Source organism: Sorex fumeus, unplaced genomic scaffold (assembly GCF_029834395.1).
Source record: "Sorex fumeus unplaced genomic scaffold, SorFum_2.1 ptg000131l, whole genome shotgun sequence".
NCBI classification, from domain to species: domain Eukaryota; kingdom Metazoa; phylum Chordata; class Mammalia; order Eulipotyphla; family Soricidae; genus Sorex; species Sorex fumeus.
Window position 1 is genome coordinate 37503021 of NW_026606188.1, and position 8007 is coordinate 37511027.

Below are 8007 nucleotides of genomic sequence, written 5' to 3' on the forward strand. Positions count from 1 at the left end.
TAGAGCTCAGAAGGCAAATCATAGGGATCATAAAGGTCAAGATAGGATGGTGAAGGAAAAGAATTTTACCATCTTAGAGTGAGAATACCCATGACAAAAGCCATCTCTGTAAACTATTATCTGAAGAGTTATTAAAATGAATTGAAAATGGCATAGCTTGGAGTTTAAGAGATACATGAGGGAAACCATGTTTGTCCTGCAAGAATAAGAAAGGCATCAGAGGAATAAATAGGAGGATTCAGGAAATATTACAAAGATAGGTTCAACTCTTTGTTCAGGATTTGTTGTGTGTGGGTAAGCTTCATTTACAATAAAGTCTGAGCCTGTGGGAATCTGTGAAGTTATTTATTAAACCGAAATTCTATAATGCTTTTTTGTGGAGTCTCTCTGTGGAAAATACAAATTCAGACACTGAAGATACAGGGATAAATGATTCCCAGCCTTGGGTGAATGCATGGAGGTTATTTCTGGAAAAATACAAAGACAATACAAAGATTAGAATTCACAAACAAATAAAGATACAGTTAGAAAAATACAAAATTTGAAGACATAAAAATACAGGAAGATATACCTAACAAAGAGATGAGAGTTGCCACAATACAGCTCTAGCATCTATTTGTGATCTACTTTTATTTATTTTTCAATGTCATCTTTACATTTATCACTTTATGGGGCTCAAAGGATCCATATATTTAAGTGCCATAGACTCTATTTGATTCATATCTCATATGTGATCAACTTTCTTTATTCCCCTAAACTTACCATTCTTCAGGTCTCTATGTCCTTCCAAATCAGTTTAATCAACCTAAATTTACCATCCCTATTATCTGCAGCTTTATCCTTCTACAAATCTATTTTCTAGACTGGAACTGAAGTACATTCCTAAAACCTCAATCTGTTGTTTCTCCATTACAAAATCCTTCTTAGTTGTTTCTCCATAATGTCCAAATTATTCAACATGACTAACAATACCTGACTCCTGACTTCTGCTCAGTTTTCTAGCATTTTCTCTAAAAAGAATATCCAATCTTGCTAGATTTTGCTCATATATATATGTACATATATATACAACTATATATATTCAGATAGTCATCTACAGCATGTGTTCCATCACTGTCAGATTTCTAGGGTTCCATTCTTTCTATAGAGATTGTTGTATTTTCTCTTCATCTGTTGCATAACTTTCATCTTACAATTATCAAGTAGGCATCACTCTTTAGATACAATGTTACAGAAATGCAGTCACAATGCACTATATTTCTCCAAACAGTATTCATATTGCTATGTGTTATTTCCTGTTCATTCTTCAGTATCTATTGTCTCATATACTATACTTTACATACAGACAGAAGCTACATTCATATAACTCATAATTTTTATTATTGTCCAATAGTATTTCAGCCATTACAAGTAATTTATTGGTTTACTGAATTAATGGAAGGGACTTATATTCTAATATTCTACTCCATGTTATATTATCTGCATCTCAACATAATTATAATTATTTATTATGCAAATTTACCCATTATATTTACATTCCTGACACTCCATTTGCTCTCAATGGAACGACCAGCTCCAAATGCAACAGTTATGTGTACCTAGGTCGAGAAGTCAACATGACAAATGACCTGGCACCTGAGTTGCGCAGGAGGAAGAGAGCAACTTGGAACGCCTTCAAGAGCGTGAAAGAAATAGCTAAGAGGACGAAGAAACTCCAGCTCTGGGCACATTATATTTTGAACTCCTTAACATCAAAAATTATATTTTATAATCCATGGATGCCTTGTATTTACTGGTCTGACTTTAAAGTTGTAGGAACTCAATACATTTTGACTAAATAAAAATCAGTACCTTGAATTATACCTAATTTCAACAGCAACCTTGTTATATTTAAAACTGATATCTATAAAGATTTTTTTGGCTTATCAATAGATTGCTTTCTAAAATTTCATAATGATTTAATCAATTCAAAATAGTTCATATCATAAACTGCCTCTAGATTCTCACCGCAATGAAGTTCTTTCTACATTTTTTTTTCTGATAGACAAAACCAGAATTCTCCTTTAATGGAACATGGATCAACTTTATAAGGATGGTTTTGAGGTCTGGAGAGATAATACAATGGGTAAGGTGCTTCCCTTGCATGTTGCCAAATAGTGCTCGATTTCCAGCATACTATGTGGTTCCCACAGCTTGCTGGGTGATTCTTGAGTGCAAAGCCAGGAGTAAGCCCTGAGCACTGCCAGATGTGGCACATACACACACACACACACACGCAGACACAAACACACACTGAAAGAAAGACCTTCCTTCAATTATTGGTTAATGTATAGAATCTGGGTTCCCCCCAAAACTCTTCACCAAAATATTGTGACAAATTTGAGAAGAATCAAAGGACAAATAAATTCTCATTCTCACTGATGTAAAAGATTCACTACCTGTAATGTAATAAAATCCAAACTGTTGTCCTTTGCAGAATTATAATCACATCTGTTCTCAGGAATCTTTATGTCAGAATCTAGGCATATTTCATTTACTAATTAAAGAACAGAAACAAGAATAATGCATTTGTTGAATACTTCCTTTTTTAATGTAAGAGTACTGCTACTTGTTTAACCATTGATTCACTTGATCACTTGACATCCCGTTACTCATCGATTTCCTTGAGCAGACACCTGTAACATCTCAATTCATCCCTGCCGCGTGCTAGTGTAGCCCAATGGCGTCTGCTCATTCTAGGAACATGAAGAGCCTCAAACCAATCGTTCAGGGTCTTGATGAAGAAGTCTGACCATCTTGTAGGTGGCCGGCCACGCAGTATTTTGACATTCCATGGAATCCAGTTGGCAATGGCTCTAGTCCAGTGGTTGTCTCCAAATCTCATTATGTGTCCAGCACATCTGATTTTTGATGCCTTGGCAAATGAGACAGCATCCCTGATTCTTGACCTTTGACGGAGGTTGGAACTCCGGATTCTTTCTCTCATTTGAGTGAAATGTGATACTCCAAGCATAGCTCTTTTGATTCCTCTTTGGGATACACAAATAGCATTTTCATCCTGTTTTAATAGGGCCCAGGTCTCTGAGGTGTATGATAATGCAGGAAGAACAGTGGAATCAAAGAGATGTGCCTAGAGCCGAGGTCCTATGTCCTCTTAGCTATTTCTTTGATGCTCCTGAAGGCGTCCCAAGTCACTCTCTTCCTGCTGCGCAATTCAGGTGCTGAGTCATTCATCATGTTGACTTCTCAACCGAGGTACACATAACCATTGCATTTGGAGATGTTCATTCTGTTGAGAGTGAGTGGAACGTCAGGAACGAGATCATTTCTCATAAATATTGTCTTTGTGAGATTCAGCTGTAGCTCGACCTTTCCACACTAACAGCTGAATTAGGCCAGCATTTGTGCCACTTGGCTAATGTTTTGTGTTATTAGTACAATGTCATCAGCAAAGCGGAGATGGTGTAGTTGCTGATCATCTATCTTCACTCCCATTCCTTTTCATTCCAGTCATCGCATGACATTCTCGAGGGTCGCACTGAACGATCATGATCATGATCACGATCGTCCTGTTGTTTGTCAGTTGCCTCAAGCAGGCACCAGTAACGTCTTGTAGGAAGCCAAGAGGCCTCTCATAGACCCTGGCCATGGTTCTCATGTTAGGAACTGCGTGGGACAGACACTGGTGACAGTTTCCCAGGGCTTCCTGACCTACTGGATGCCTGATCTATAGAAAATAACATCAGGCTGACAGTTATCTTATCTTATCTGTCCTTATCTATAGTAACCTCCAGGATGCACCTACTGCCCTAAGACCCTTTGATATACAAATGTAAAGCTCAGGATGCAACTACTGTCATAAGACCCTTTGATGTACAAATGTCTACCTTGAATGTTAGGTAAAGCCCTTGTTGCTGACCTTACCATATATGGTTATATTGCTTCTGTTTCTGACTGAGCTGCCCTGACCCTATATAAACAGCCTGTATCCCTCAATAAAGCCTGTCCCTTTTTCTCTCTATTCCTAAACTGTACTCTGTCTCTTGTGTCTTGTGTTCATTAGGTCGGTCCTTCCCTGCACCTACGGATCCTAGGGCCACCTCCGCGGGCTGGAGAGTGGTTTGCGGGCCCTCCGCAATGTCTCCTTCGTCCTAGACCTGAATTTCTAAAAAGTGCCACATTCAAGGCTCTTTCAGGGTTAGGAGAATGAGACCCATCATTGTTAGCAGTATTTGGCATATTGGGTACAAATACCCAATACGAGGAGTTTGCCAGACTCTGCCGTGTGGGCAGGTTGTCCAGAGTAAGAATGAGATAATAAGATTTGCAGCCGCACGCTTTCGGGAGTTGGGTTTTATAGTCCCTGGGTCTTGGCCGCTGATGGGATTACATGGCGCCAGGGGTGGGGGGTGGGCAGTTGGTGGGTGTGACCCCTGCCTACTGGAAGATGGAGAATATGGGTGGAGGATGCTCAGCCCCAATCCGAACAGGCTTGGCGATCTCAGCCCCGGGACCTGCATGCCTTTGTTCCTCTGCCGGTACCTTCATGCATGTGGAGAGTGGTCTCAGCATGGTCGTGGCTGGTTCTGGAGGTCTTCGGCTGCTGGGGCTCTGCTCGGGGTTCAGAGGGAAACTCAACCACCTCCCTCCAAGGGGTCCCGGCAAGGACAGCCAGGTGCGGGGGCAGGAGACTCTGCCCGCAATGAACAGTTTCAGTGAAATGGCATCACCCTCCCAAACCCCTCTCTTGATATCGATGATCACTTCTTTGTAGAATGGTGAGATCCTCCACTACCTCCACTACTCAGCCGTCACCACGCTCCAAGATGCTTTCCGGACTCTCAGGCCAATATTCACTCATGAGTGAAGCCCCACAGAACAAGATAAGCAGAACTCTGAGACCTTGGACTCCAAGCTCAATGGACCCAGGGAAAGAGATCCTCTGCCTGCTCCCACCAACCACAGGTGATGAAGGGATTAAAACCAGGAGCCCCATCCTACTCTGCCCTGTCTGTTTCCACCAACAACAGGCAACCCAGAAATTTGATTATGCACAGAAGACCCACCCTACCAGTACCAGATAAATACCTCAACCATTGATTAAGCTGATTGAATTGGGCATGAACTCCACATTACTTTTTAAAAATAAATTAATTGGATGTCCATGAGATAGACTATCACAAAGCTGTTCATAATTGGGTTTTATTCATATAATTATACAGCACCCACTCCTCCACCAGTGTACATTTCCTACCACCAATGTTCCCCGTTTCCCACCACCATATCCCAGCCTCAGCCTCCCTCTGTGGTAGCACTTTCCTTCTTGCTCTGTCTCTTCTTTTCGTTTTATGCATTATGATTTGCAATACAGGTGCTAAGAAGTCATGGTACTTGTTCAAAGTATTTTTATTGGAACAGTAAGGCTGGAGTAGCTTTTCAATTGCGTGGAAGATTTGGGGTGTAAAATGTGACTGCTGAGGTTTCTGAAAATACAGGGAGGTGAGAGAAGGTACCCCATCCCAACCCAGAGAGAGTTGGGAGATTTCAGTCACAAAACCCACATACCAGAATTTTAAGCAGATTATATCTTGGTGAGATCTGTCCTGAGATGGTGGAGACAAGCTGGGGGTATAGTGGCGATTTTGGATAGTAGAAGCTAGTAGTTGCCAGGAGCTCTTCTTGGGCAGGCACCGTCCAACCCCTCCCTCCCTCTGATTTACCCTAGTCTGTTCAGCCATGTGTGGGTCTGAGATTAACTACAGTTTTTGATCTCTTTTGAAATTTATTTATGGGTCTCTGAAACAAGGCCAGTAGTAGAGCTTACATAGTTTCATTGCAGTTGGTTCGTGGGGCTGACTTCCAATGATTCCATGCGTATTGTGAAGTGGGGGGAGGTATCCTATCCCAACTCCGAGAAATCCTGGAGATTGTTGAATACTTACCTAAACACTGTTTTCTCTTTACACTAAAAAGAAATCACATTTTTGGATATCATTTAGCAATGTGTTTTCCTTTTATAAAACCATAATTTACCCTGTGATAGGTTATAAAGTATGTGCTGGAAACAGAATTTATTTACTGTGTAAATACATGTGTATTTTAGAAAGATGTAGCTAATGAACAAGTGCTGCCTAGATTAAGGTCGCAAAATGTGAGAAAACTTATCTTATTTAGGTCCATCACTTAAAATACATTTAGTGTTATGTATTATGTATAATAAACTTGTCATGTTCTATTCGTATCACACTTGATCACTTGACATCCTGTTACTCACTGATTTGCATGAGTGGGAGCCAGTAATGTCTTGATTCATCTCTGTTTAGTGCTAGTGTAGCCCTATGGCATCTGCTCACTTCAGGAACATGAAAAGCCTCAAACTGATCACTCAGGGTCTTGAAGAAGAAGTCTGACAATATCATAGGTGGATGGCCATGTGATCTTTTGACATCCTGTGGAATCCAGTCAATAACGGCTCTTGTCTAGAGGTCATCTCCAAATCACATTTGATTTTCAACACCTTGGCAAATGAGACAGCATCCCTGATTCTCAATCACTGACAGACATCAAACTTCAGATTCTTTCTCACTTGAGTGAAGCGTGATACCACAAGCATAGATGTTTTGATTCCTCTTTGAGAGACCCAAATAGCGAACAGCACTCGGCCCAGACAAGGCCAGACCCAAACACCTGAAGAACCTGCTATCAGTACTCATCAATACACTGGCTCAGCACTTCACAAGCTACCTGTCTCAATGCAAGGTTCTGTCCCAATGGAAAACCAGCAGGACTGTTCTACTGTAAAAGAAGGGAGACATCCATGACATTGGCAACTATAGCCTGATCTACCTGTTGTTTATTGCCTATAAGTGGCTCACTCGAGTCATCCTGAATAGAATTAGCAGAACAGTAGATGAAAGACAACCATGCGAGCAAGCCGAGTTCCAAAAAGGATTCAGCAGGATCGACCATATCTACACAATAACCAAGCTCATTGAGGTTTCTCGGGAGTTCAAGATGCTGCTCTGTCTAATGTTCATTGATTTAAAGAAGGCCTTTGATTCTGTTGAGACTGAAGTGGTCTTCAAAGCCCTAACCAAACACGGCATTCAAACTCAATACATCAGGATACTTTGTGAGCTATATTATGGATTTACTACCAGAATCTCACCATTCTACAAGGAAATGATCATCAACGTGAAGAGAGGGGTTTGGCAGGGTGATTCCATTTCACAGAAACTCTTCAGTGCCACCCTCAAGAACATCATGCAATGACTGGAATGGGAAGGAATGGGAAGATAGATGACCGGCAACTACACCACCTCTGCTTTGCTGATGACATCCTTCTAATAATACCAAACATTAGCCAAGCAACACAAATGCTGGCCGACTTCAACCGTGAGTATGGAAATGTTGGACTGCAGCTGAATCTCATGAAGACAATATTTATGAGAAATGGACTCATTCCTGATGTTCCATTCGCTCTCAACAGAACAAACATCTTTGAATGCAACAGTTATGTGTACCTAAGTTGAGAACTCAACATGAACAATGACCTGGCACCTAAGTTGCATAGGAGGAAGAGAACAGCTTGTACCACCTTCAAGAGCATTGAAGAAATAGCTAAGAGGATGAAGAACCTCCAGCTCCAGGCACATCTCTTTGATTCCACTGTTCTTCCTGCCTTAACATACACCTCAGACACCTGGGTTCTCCGAAAAATGATGATAATTAGTATATAAAATATAATTTAGGACCAGAGAAATGATTCAAAGGGCTGACTGCATGCTTTGTATGTGGTAGAACCAGGTTCAATTCCTGACACCATATAGTCCCAGGACCACCACTGGGAGTGACCCCCTAAACACAGAGCCACATACACATATATGATCACATATTTCTTAAAGAATAAAGTGGAACATTTATTTATTTATCTGTCAACAATAGAAGCTTAGCTACATCAGAATACTCCATTTGTTTCTTTCAGATCTCTCAAAGAGGAATCGAAAG